Source organism: Pleurodeles waltl, chromosome 12 (assembly GCF_031143425.1).
Source record: "Pleurodeles waltl isolate 20211129_DDA chromosome 12, aPleWal1.hap1.20221129, whole genome shotgun sequence".
NCBI lineage: Eukaryota > Metazoa > Chordata > Amphibia > Caudata > Salamandridae > Pleurodeles > Pleurodeles waltl.
Genome location: NC_090451.1, coordinates 682,637,914 through 682,651,155, shown reverse-complemented (window position 1 = coordinate 682,651,155; position 13,242 = coordinate 682,637,914).

Sequence of the window (13,242 nt, the reverse complement as noted above, 5' to 3'; positions counted from 1 at the left end):
GGTATGCTCCCATGATGGTGGTGAGGGCCTCTTGGAGAGTCGGTTCCCTGGGCCTGTCCTCCCCCCCCAGTCGCACAGCAGCCCTCCCATTTGCCCTGTTTCCCCGGGCCTCTGTCCCCTGGACGGTGTGCCCACTACCACTGCCCCCAGGTCCCTGTTGTTGTTGGGGTGTTGGGTCAGCCTGGGTGCCCTGTAGTGGCGGACACACCGCTGATTGACGCGTCCTGGAGAGAAGAGGCATGGGCCCGCTGGGTGGGAGCTGTGCTTGTGGTCCCAGAGGGGGTTGGGTCTGCTGTGGCCTGTGTCTGTGTGTGGGGAACCGACTGTCCAGAGGTCCCCGATGGTCCGGGCTGGTCATCAGGTTCTAGGTCGACAGAGCTGCTGTCCTCACTGGGGGCCTGTTCTGGGGGTGGGATGGACATATCTGGACCCTCCGTGGCGGTGTGTTGGCGTTCGGGCCCTGCAGGGGTGAAAGAGTATGGTTATTGTTTTTGTGTGTGCCATGGCGTGCATTTTGAGTGCCCTTGTCCCCCAGTGCTGGCATTCCCTTGTGGGAGGTGTTGTGAGGGTGGGGGGGGGAGGTGTATGGGTATGTGCAATGGTCATGCTTTGGTGATGGCTGTCTATGGGTTGTGTTGGCATTCAGGGGTTGGTGTTGTTTAGGGTGGGTTGTGCTGGTGAGACATTGGCAGGGAGGATGTGTGCTGGGGGGTTGAGATTGGGGGTGAGGGTGGGGGTTGGCATGCTGGTGGTTGAGGGGGGGGTGAAGTAGTTGAGATTCGACTTACCAGAGTCCATTCCTCCGTGTACTCCAGCGAGGCCATCAGGATGCAGGATATTTACTACCTCTTGCTCCCATGCTGTGAATTGGGGTGGTGTGGGTGGGGGTCCGCCGCCAGTCTTCTGCACAGCGATGTTGTGTCGCGACACCATCGAGCGCACCTTCCCCCGTAGGTCGTTCCATCGCTTTCGGATATCTTCCCGATTTCTGGGATGCTGTCCCACAGCGTTGATCCTGTCTACGATCCTTTGCCATAGCTCCGCCTTCCTTGCTATAGTGGTGTGCTGCACCTGTGTGCCGAAGAGCTGGGGCTCTACCCTTATAATTTCCTCCACCATGACCCTCAGTTCTTGGTCCGAGAACCTGGGGTGTCTTTGGGGTGCCATGGGGTGGTGTGGATGAGGTGTGGGGTGGTGTTTGTGGTGATGTGCGTGGTGATGTGTGGTGATGTGTGCGTAGATGTGGTGTGTGTGAGGATGTTGTGTTCCTGTGTGTGTTGTGCTTTGCGTTCCCTGTGCTCTCTCTCAGTGTATTGCGCCTTCTCTCAGATATTTGTGGTTGTAGGGGTTTGTGGGTGAAGTGGGTGTGTGTTTTATAGTTAATTGGGTGTGTGGGAGTGGTGTGTGTATGTGTCTCAGGTGTGTGGATTTCGAATTGTCCAATGTGGCAGTGTTTTGGAGCTGTGTGTGTATTTTGAGCGCGGCGGTGTGTACCGCCAATGGAATACCGCGGTTGAAAGACCGCCGTGTGGATTCGTGGGTCAGAATGGCATGGACGTGATTGTGTTGGCGTGGTGGTGGAGGTTTGGTCATCTCCAGTTTATCGCTGCCCGCTGATGAGGCGGAGTTCCGTGGATGTCGGGTTTTTGCCGGTTGCACAGTTGGTGGTCAGAATGACCGTGGCGGTTTACCGCGGCCGCGGCGGTTGAATGGCGGACTTCTGGCCGGCGGTAAGGGCCTTTTACCGCCGAGGTCAGAATGACCCCCAAAGTGTCTTAAAGTCTTCTAGAAACAACAAGGGTCTCTTGCAGAGCAAAGTACCTGGTTTGCGTTGAAAAATCCTCGCAAGGGGGCGCAGAGGAGGAGATGCGTGGAAAACAGGTAGGTGTGCGTTGGTTTCACCCCTTCGCACATGGACTTGCGTCGATATTTTCCACGCGGGGGAGCCGTGCGTCGATTTCCAGCGCACGGAGTCGGATCGTCTTCGGGTTGTGGGGTTTTCGGACGGCCCGGGGTCGATGTGTGGAAAATCCTGGGCTTGCGTCGAAGTCACAAGCACTGCGTCGATTCCAGTGGGCGATGCGGGGAAATTTCTCCCGCACGGCAGGCGCGGCGGCGATTCTTCTCTGGAAGTCAGGCTGCGTTGTTCCGGGTCGGCTGTGCGCCGATCCAGTGGGCCGTGCGTCGAAGTTCCGGTTGCGTCACAGGCGCTGCGTCAATCTTCCTGTTGCGGAGTCGGGCAGCGTTGTTCCGGATTTGGTGTGCGGTGATTTTTTCACTGCGGTGCAGGCTGTGCGTTGTTTTTCACAGGCTGTGCGTTGTTTTTCGCCACACAAGGAATTTCTTGCAGAGATGAAGTCTTTTCTGGTCCTGAGACTTCAGGGAACAGGGGGAAAGCTCAATCCAAGCCCTTGGAGAGCACTTCTGCAGCACAGCAAGAGAGCAGCAAGACAGCAGGGCAACAGCAAGGCAGCAGTCCTTCACAGAAAGCAGTCAGGTGAGTTCTTTGGGCAGCCAGGCAGTTCTTCTTGGCAGGATGCAGGTTCTGGTTGAGGTTTCTTCTCCAGGGAGTGTCTGTCTTGGTAGGGAAGGGGCCCTGTTTTTATACCCAAAAGTGCCTTTGTAGTGGGGGAAGACTACAAAGAGTCGCTCAGAAGTGCACAAGTTCCCCTTGCAGTTCAATCCTGTCTGCCAGGGTCCCAATAGGGGGTGTGGCAGTCCTTTGTGTGAGGGCAGGCTACTGTCCATTGTCATGTAAGTGTCAGGCCCTCCACCCTCCCAGCCCAGGAAGACCCATTCAAAATGCAGATGTATGCAAGTGAGGCTGAGTATCCTGTGTTTGGGGTGTGTCTGAGTGAATGCACAAGGAGCTGTCAACTAAACCCAGCCAGACGTGGATTGTAAGGCAAAGAAAGATTTCAGTGCAGAGAAATGCTCACTTTCTAAAAGTGGCATTTCTAAAATAGTAATATTAAATCCAACTTCACCAGTCAGCAGGATTTTCTATTACCATTCTGGCCATACTAAATATGAACTTCCTACCCATTTCAGATCAGCAGCTACCATTAAAGCACTGTATGAGGGCAGCCCCAGTGTTAGCCTATGAAGGGAGCAGGCCTCACAGCAGTGTAAAGACGAATTTAGGAGTTTTACACTACCAGGACATGTAAACTACACAGGTACATGTCCTGCCTTTTGCCTACACAGCACCCTGCCCAGTGGGTTACCTAGGGCATACCTTAGGGGTGTCTTATATGTAGCAAAAAGGGAAGTTTTAGACTTGGCAAGTACTTTTAAATGCCAAGTCGAATTGGCAGTGAAACTGCACACACAGGCCTTGCAATGGCAGGCCAGAGACAAGGTTAAGGGGCTACTTAAGTGGGTGGCACAATCAGTGCTGCAGCCCACTAGTAGCATTTAATCTACAGGCCCTGGGCACCTATAGTGAACTTTATTAGGGACTTATAAGTAAATTAAATAGTCCAATTGGGTATGATCCCATGTTACTGTGTTTAAAGGGAGAGAGCATATGCACTTCAGCACTGGTTAGCAGTGGTAAAGTGCACAGAGTCTAAAAACCAGCAAAACCAGTGTCTAAAACGTGGAGGGATGCAGGCAAAAAGGTAGGGGTGACCACCCTAAAGCTGTCAGGTCTAACAGGATATGAAAGTAAGCATCCTGCAAGTCGACATACACCATCCAATCCTCTTTGTTCGCAACGCCTGAAGCACCTGCGCTAGGGTCAGCATTTTGAATTTCTCCTGTTTGAGCAACCAATTCAAAACCCTCAGGTCCAGGATAGGCCGCAAATGACCATCCTTCTTGGGGATCAGGAAATATCTTGAATAACAACCCTGACCCCTTTCCTGCTCTGGAACCAGCTCCACTGCATCTTTTGATAAAAGGACTGCAACAACAGGAGATGGTCTTCTGTGCAAAAGGATGGACGGGGAGGGATGGGAGGGGGAAACTCCTGAAAAGGAAGGGCATAACCTTTCCCCACAATATTGAAGACTCAAGAGTCCGATGTGGTTAACTCCCACCTGCGGAGAAAATGAAATAACCTTCCCCCTACAGGAGAAACATGAGACGTAATGGGCGGAGAACTAAGACTGCTTTCCTTGCTGAACCCCCCCGGAGGAAGAGGAAGGGTGCTGCTGGGTGGCCCCCTCTTGTTCTCTACCCCACCCTCTATAGGATCTATAGGGCAGACTTGAGGGTTGTTGGCCTGCTGGTTGGGGTCTCCCACGAAAGGAAGCTCCTCGTCCGAACCCCCTAAACCTCCTAAAGGATCTGAATGGGGTGGCAGTGGAAGCCTGTAGGCCCAAGGACTTGGCAGTAGCCCTACTCTCCTTACAGCGCTCTAATGCAGAGTCAGCTTTAGCCCCAAACAATTTGCCCCATCAAAGGGCAGGTCCAGGAGGGTCACCTGGACATCTGTTGAGAACCCAGAAGACCTCAACCATGCATGTCTTCTGGTGACACTGGAAGTGCCTATTGCTCTAGCCACAGAGTCTGTAGTGTCCAGACCCGACTGTATAACTTGCGTAGTAGCAGCCTGAGCATCCGACAGGAGTCCCTGCATCTCCAAAGGCAGATCCGGTAGCACAGCCTTGGCCGCGTCCATCAGAGTATGTATGTATCTGCCCAAAACACAAGTCGCATTGGCAGATTTGAGGGCCATGCTACATGAAGAAAAGGTCTTTTTGGCAGACTGCTCCATCCTCGTGTATTCCCTGTCTGAAGGCGTACCAGGTAAGGAACCAGGAGCCGAATGAGACGAGCATGAAGCCTGGACCACCAAACTCTCCGGACTCAGATGTTTCTACAGGAAACCCGGGTCCCCCGGAGCCACTCTATACCTCCTTGCAACCGATCTGCTAACAGCAGACAAAGTCACGGGCTTCTTCCAGACTAGGCTCTGTTAGAGCATTGTTAAAAGGCAGTAGTGGCTCCGCAGCAGCTGAAGCAGGATGGAGGACCTCAGTTCAGATATTAGTCTTGACCTCTGCAGATGGTAGTGGGAGGTCCAGAAAATCTGCCGCCTTCCTTACCAAAGTATGAAAAGAGGCTGCCTCCTCTGTAAATTCCCCAGGAGCGGCTAGATCCCACTCAGGGGAAGTGTCTAGTCCACTTGCCGAGTCCAAACCCTGATAGTGCCCCAGGGGCTCAGCAATTTCTCCTTCCTCCAGGAGTTGCCTCTGATACTCTTGTTCCTCTAAAAGCCTGAGAGCCATTCTCCTTGACCTTAATCTGGCCTCTAATCTTGGCGTCGACTTGGAATTCACTGATGTCGAAGATCTCGGCTGACGCGGACCAGGAGACACACCCCGCTCCACGGATCCATCCGATGCCGGAACCGAATCCATTGGAGCCGAGGACACGTGGGCCCACTTCACAGGCGTCGAATGAGTATGGGGCAACGTCATCAGCACCATTGGTCTTGCAGGTGAAGTCACCAGTGTCGAAGGTCTTCCAGGTGACACCAACGGTATCTGCGCCGGCGCCGGGCTAGCACCCTCCGCAGGGCAAAAGGGCATAAACGGCACCGGTCCATATGGAGCCGGAGAGCCTATTGAAAAGGCCAAAGGACCTGTGGGACCAGCTGGTGCACCACCAAGGGCCATACAGTTAAAGATGTTCAACATGGCATTTAAAAATGCTGCTGGATCCGCACCCGGAGCTGGGAAGGCAGGATACCCCTGTTCCTCCTGTGGCGTCGGCGCCGGATCCGGAACGTCCGATTGCGCTCCAGGTGAGAAGCGAGGACTCTCCAGAGGCCCAACCACCTCGAAGACTGAAAGCACTGGAGAAGCTTGAGGACTCTGAGGTGATGGAGTCGCCGTCGGACTAACCTCCCACGTCGCACGACGCCAACTTGATGGAGACCTCGATCGGGACGACCTCTATCTGAATGACGCCGGGAATCATGCCGATGCCGTTTCTTGGGCGACCTCGAGGATTTTCCGAAAGAAGACCTCCGATGACTCTGATGCTTCTCCTTCTTCTTCGCCTTGGCCAAAAAAAAAGTTTGGCCTCCCGCTCCTTGAGCGCCTTTGGGTTAATTCTCTGGCATGAACCACACTCCTCCACATCGTGCTCAGAACTAACTCAAGCACCACAGGCAGTCATTGTGCGGATTTCCAAGGAGGAGACATTGTAGCCTACAATTAAACACTTTCAACAACAGTAACTCCCAAGAGCTAGGAAAAAAACGTTATGCTTCGAAGGCACGGAAAAAAGGGAACTGACATCAGCACGCCGACAAGGACCTCTTATTGCCACAATGACGTCAGACAGAGTCGCATGGGAGTCGGGTAATTGTGATGTCCTCGTCGACGTGGAGAGCTGGGATGAAAAATTTCCATTGAATGCTGGCGCATTGGGAGAATTCATAAGGTGAGGAATCCACAGGTAGTTGTATCCATCAGAAATACCCAGTTATTGTATTTTTTCCAGTGTGCCACTTTGAAGGTGACATGCGGTCAATGATGTCACAATACATCTCAAAACCAAAGCAGACGTCATCAAACAAAACAACACTCTAGAATGCTTACTGCTGGCGATTGTTAAAGATGAAGGACCTGGGGAAAAAGATCTCTTTTTCCTCTACACTTGATGGTCTCTTTTATAGCTAACAGTTAACACATAGCAGCCACCACCAGGTAAGTAAGTGTACCAGAACACCTTAGTGTATCTCCACCAGATTATGGTGGATGATATAAGTGCTAGATGCCTGGGCAAAACTTGTAGCTGCCTGGCAGAAGTGCTATCTAGGCTTCCTGAAGACCGCATGTCAGAAATCCAGGAATTCAAGGTTGAAGGATCCAAGCAGCCAGGCCATAGGCCATAAGCTCCGGCCTTGGACATGGTGGTAGTACTGCCGTCTGGGGGTCAACCTTTGGGGTGGACATGTGACTGCAGGACATGCTCAAAATGTCTCACTTTTCCCAAGACAGTGAACTCAGGAAGCAGGACAGACATTTCTTCTAACGGGAAGATTCCATCTGCAAAATAAGTTGGTAGGCATCTAACCAGGGGCAAATCTGTGGCACTGGCTGCTACATCACTATGGATGTGAGCCCCGCTGAGCTAACCTTTCTGTGGTCGGGCACCTCTTCTTGCAGGCCATACTCTTTGTTTGACTATTCAACTTCAGCAAGCAGAGGCACAAACACGACCCAGAGGGGACAACAGAGCATCTCCAAGCCCTTTTCAGAAATGTGCCTCCTCTAGTAAACAAAAGGGGTAGCACTGACTTATCCCTGGGGCTCAACAAACTCTCTACCAGTATTGAGTGCTGAGTGTGCTCTTCTCTCAGCTTGGATGGTGTTCACCCATTATCCAAGGACCTTCCTGGTGGTACGTCATAGGTTCAGACGTCCAGCGTCACCCCCTAATTTCCATTCAGTTTCTATAGAGTGTCTGGTATTGGGGGCCAACAAAATCATTCCCCAAGTAAAGATGAACACAAGGTTTTACTCTGAGTTCTTGTTGATGGAAGGAAGCAAGAGCTGGTGTTAGAACCATGTTAGACTTTCGCAGTTTCAATCTCTTCCTCCTTGAGTCTTTTAGAATGTCCACTTTTGGCCACGTCCACTCTGTGCTGCAAGAGGGTGATTATCTGTATGCTTTTGATCTCAAAATTTTGTACTTCAAGGGTCTGATTTGAACAACTACCCAGGAAATTCCTGATGTTTTTTTAGGGGGTAGCCTCCACCAGTGGAAGCTGTTGAAGGAACTGAGCAGCCTCTTTATCAAGGCAATGGCAATGGTGGCCGACCAACTCGATCAGCTGAAAAAATGCACCTACCCCTACTAACAAGAATGACTGGTTGGGGCCTCATCCTCCACAGCAACATTTTCTTGGCTGAACTAAGTTCTTCCCTTACACTTACAAGCAAATCCTTATTATGAACGTGGAAGGTTCTCCTTTACTGCCCCATAGAAGCTTTTGATCATCAGAGCAGTGCGGACACCCAACGTAATCAAGGAAACCTACAGCTGTATTCAATATCCTGGACTAAACCTAAAATTCTATGAAAACATTTTTTGGACATTTTCTTCACAGGTAATAGTAAGTCTAGGAAAGTATATTGCTAGTTTTTTTATAAACAATTGTGAATTGGGCTCCGAATGAAGATGCCAAGAAGGAGGGAAATGCAATTAAATGGCTACTGAAATATTCAAACTCAGAATAACAAACAAATCGTGCATTGAGGTGCCAACATAGTAGGTATAGAGCATAACAGGAAACTGATCTCCAAAAAACCTACACCGAAGAGTGACTTTGGTGGCAATCAGAAGTATGCTTCATGATATCACTGGAACTTTACAAGATATGTCACACCATACCGCACATTTCAGATTGTTTCATTATGTCCTCTGGAGCAGTGGCAAGCTTTTTGTGAAGAGGGTATTAAAGGAATATTGTGGGGTAAAGTACTTGTGAGCAGGATAATGATGCCAATCCCACGGCAGAGAAAGCTGTGTTAAATGCATAATTGCCCACAGGTAACAAGTATTTCAATTTCCGCTAGTGGTGTGAAACTGTATTTTAACATTCTACTAGACCAATAGATTGAGGATACTGCTATTACATTTAATTCCAAACCTGACTCATGAAGCCTTCCTATTTTTTAAATATTGAGAGTCATAATCTGAGAGTAGGTTATGTGGTAGACAAGGTGCTGAGATAATAGCCTGTAGTTGATTAAATGTGCACCATTTCAGAAAAGATATAAACAATCACTGTCACAAAATACAAATGTTTGCCATGTTTCCCCATTTGTTCTCTCTGGACATCTGGTGGTCTTGTAATTTGGTATTGCTGCAGCATCCTGAAGGTGTGCGCTACCCTAGAAGCACACCTAATGGGCTCTCATTAGAAGCACAACTCATTTTATTCCAAAGTTGCTGTATCTGCCCCTCCGGTAATTCACCTGGTCTTGTGCAGCACTCCTTGCCAGCTGTGCAAATTGCAGGCATGTGCTGTAGGAGTTAAGGTTTATGTCATTACTAATTACCCCATACCTTTTGAACGGAAGGTATTTCCTGGAGAAATAAAAGGAGCCTAAAAAAAGCAGGATGGAGAGTGAATGTTTTAAATGTCCCATCTGCCTATTGTCAAAGTATACGGGAGTGGAGGAAAAGTTGTTAATATTTGGGTAAAGCCTTCCTTTAATGTGTTGTATAAGTAAAAGAGCTTCTCATGAGTTCAGGACAAGCTCTTCTCAAGCAAACAAGGGACACATCCTGATGGTTTCTGTGGTGAAAAGGAGAGTGAATTAGCATTTTATTTGAAAGTATGTCCCTAGAAGAGGAAGTGCACCACACCATTTTAAAGGGGGTGGGAGAACCTCAGGAATACTAGTCCTGTTAGTTGAGGGGGCATCGTTCAGAGTCAAATGATTTTGCTCACCTTGACCCACTCCCTAGAGAGACTGGTAATTGAACAGATGAAAAAACAGGAGACTTCCCTGCTTGCTGCTAAAAACCTGTCTGCTTGACAGGGGGCTCTTGGGAAAATCGCACCCTATTTCTCTGAATATTGATTGATCCAGAAAATTGCTCCAAAGGCTAGTGACAATATCTCCCGCTGAGTGCCAATAACATAGGGGGTTCAGTTCCTGCCAATGAAGTCTGCTTGCCCCGTTGAAACCTTTCTTCTGTAGCTGGAGAGGGAAGCAATTCCCATGACATGCTCATCTTGTATTTCCAACAGGCCAACACATTTCAGTGCAGGACCAGGAAGAGGAAAACACTGGACCTGTGGCAAAATACTTTTTATGCTTTGAAAGACTTTCTCTGCAAAAGCATCCCATCAAAAAACTATTCTGAAGGTTTTATTTTTGGAAAACTTGTGATATCAGAAGGATACCAAGATTAGTCTTTGATAAACTGGATATGCAGATTTGAAAATCCTAAAACAGCTCGAGCATGCTTGACTCTAGACGAAGAAGACTATTCAGCATCCACTGCGATCTTACATAATTCATTAGACAAATAATTAGGGCTAACATAAATTCAATATATACAATTGCCCCTTTTTCAGATTTGCAATTTCAGGTTTAATTGACATTGATTTATACACAGATGTTGAAGGACCTCTTAGACTTGTCTTCTGATTGCACTATGATGCAAAATAAATATTGCTATAATACATGGAAGGCCATAATAACCAAAGGAAATAAAAACGTTCTCAAGCCATTTTCCTGCAATATAACTGTGACTTCACCATTCAGATGTAATAAGATTATGACACCACTACTATTGTAATAAGTTATTGCAGTAAGGTTTTGCATCACAGTGCCGGCTGCCAAAGCCAGCAGACTGCGTGAAAGAGAGAACACTGACCAAAGTAAAAAATTAAAGAGATAATTAGCTTTTCAGCGCTTTTAAGATATTTGGGCCTGAAAATTCATAATTAGTATGCCATAAGGATATCCTTATGCTTATTATCGCACTAAAGGGGATCGTATTACGCATTGTAAAATTCTGCTATTTTTTTTGATCATTAATTACATTACACTGCTTGAAATGTATTCTGTAAAAAAATTTAGGCTAAATATCGACATGCTTATTTTCACAGTAAATATTATATGGTTAATCTACATATGGTATATCTTCTATAAGAATTATCGAGGAAACAAGGATCTAAAAGATGCTTAAAGAATGGGTGATGGTCTGATCATTTATTATATGCAATACCAAATGTTATAAGGGTTTGCAATCCGCCTTAGTGTTCTATGACCTAATGAAGAAACCCTCTATGAGCCTTATTCCTTCACATACGTGTGGCTCCAGAACACCATCGCCAGGTTATCGTCTGTCATAAGTATCATGTCCTAAATTTGGTTTTCAAAAATATCGCCCACATAAAAGTTAGCAGTAGAAACGCTACTCCTATAGGAACAATATTGTAGTCAACAATATGAAGAACAAACTTTATGTCAAATTATATTGTTGCATACAAAATCCTGTCAGGCAATTAACAAATGGTCCCAGAACATTTCTATGAATTGCAAAAGCCTGATAATGTACATTAGGAAATATTGTATTACACATATGTCTAGCAGATAAACAGCATACTAATTTGGAATGTCAGGGGAAGTTTGAAAAGTCATAATATGCTGAAATATAGCTTGAGCATAATTATTATTATTAAGTCTGAAGTTCAGTTTGTAGCAACCAAAGATCGGGCCTATGACACACATACATTTCGATGAAAATATATCCTATATAATATTTGTGAATTGCAGATTGATTTCAAGATACCACTTGTTAATAGTTACGGAAATTACCTTTAAGGTGTCAGTCAATCCAGTTCTCTATAATGAATGCAAGCACAAAGAACTAAAGTTTCTGGAAGTCCAAAACAATGAGGAACCTGTACAGGAAAGACAAGCAACAAAAGACTGTTTTTTATTGAGAATAATTATTTAATACATCCTTCCCTGTTCAGACAACAAATACATATGTCCCAGCGGAACAACAGAGCCAAGTGAAAAATCTATGTCACAGTCTGCAGATATTCTGCTCTAGACAGGTATCAGCTAAAGAACTGTAAGATAGCCCGTCTTTAACATGTTTTTTTGCACAGTAGGCACTATCTTCAGAACATTAGATTTCAAAATAATATTTTCTTCCAGTACTTCCAAAGATGCCCAAAGTCGGATTGTGAGAAACACTTTAAAAAAAAAGAAAAGAGTATATCATATCATAACCATGGTCTGTTTCATCCATTGTATATACAGAATATCTCATACACAACAAAGCGTAATAATATCAATGAGGTATTGAATTTAGCTTAAATGGAATCAGTTCCTTATAGCATCCAAAAGTTACTTCAAATGTGTTAGTTTGGATTTTCACAGAACCGAAAGGCACAATAATGATTACAAAATTATTCTTAAAGTCATACGTCTCACAGTTTGCTGTGACTTCTGTGTATTTCTTATATTATGTTTCTTCTGAAATAACGCCTCTTGTGTAAGTATGAACTCCAAAATCCACAATATGTATGATTATATTCCAATATTTCATATTCTGGAGTAGAAGATGTCATTCACTGTCCCAGATTTCCTCCAGTAAGGAGGTCTGGACAGTCCAGAGTAGTGGTGTGCTATGTAGTTGGGTGCGCTCAGCGTAGGAGAAGTATGACTATAAGAATATTTTTGTAAATTAGCCCTGAAGAAGCTCCGTTGGAACAAAAATTGTTGACTGTAGTTAATGATCAATTTTCGTACTACCGGCAAGTATGGCAGATTTGTAAAGCACTTATTTCAAAGCATCACAAAGAAAAGTCACATATATTGAAACATCACAGCTATAAAAACCAATTGCTAACAGCATCCATTCTGAAGTTTTCAAGAGCTTCAAATGTATATATATAACAAACATTTGAAATACAAATAACACGTGTGCCCCTAACTGCTGTAGCATGACTGGAACAACTGTTTTGAGGTCCTGAAAAAAAAAGCATGAACATTTATTTTGCATTCTAGGACATGATCAAGACTGAAACCATGTTGCTTTGCTGGTGATTTAAGGTTGTGGCACTGCTGTTTGGTTGCTAAAGATGTCTTGGGGACATTCTGAATGCTGACCCGGGAATGCATTCTGCCCATTGTTTACCATTGGCTTTGTGGTTTGTAACTCACATTTGCTTTAATTGTTTTAGGCTGTATTCTTCCACAAGCGCTCGCTTTCTGTTAACAGGCCTTTAAATTTTGTTCTTATCTTGTCACATTTGCTGTGCATTCAAAAACAGAGGTCAAATGTCAGGCTCTGTCTTCCAAGGAAGCTTGGTGTTTCCTTTCTCTGACTTCTAAGGGGTGTTAAAGGAAAGGCTTTTTTGTAGCACACAACAAAATATAAATGTATGTCAAATGAACTGTGCAAATATTTCAGAATATATCAGAATTAGGAAAGCACAAATTAAGCACGTTTTTTGTAGTTCTGAAGTGTGTGGAAACAAATATTTGAACAGGATCAAAACAATTCAATACACTAGGTGATGCCATTTCCACACACTATTGTTTTTTGTTCTGTATAGTTGTACCAGTAAAACATATGTCTGTGTGAATATAATGGTCATTTCATTTGAAATTCTGTTGTCTGTAATGGCAGTGCACTACCACACCATGCCGTACTCCACTCTATGCCATACCACTCTGCAACACTCTCCTCCACTCTTTGTCACTGTATGCCCCTCCACTTTACAACACTCTATGCTACTCC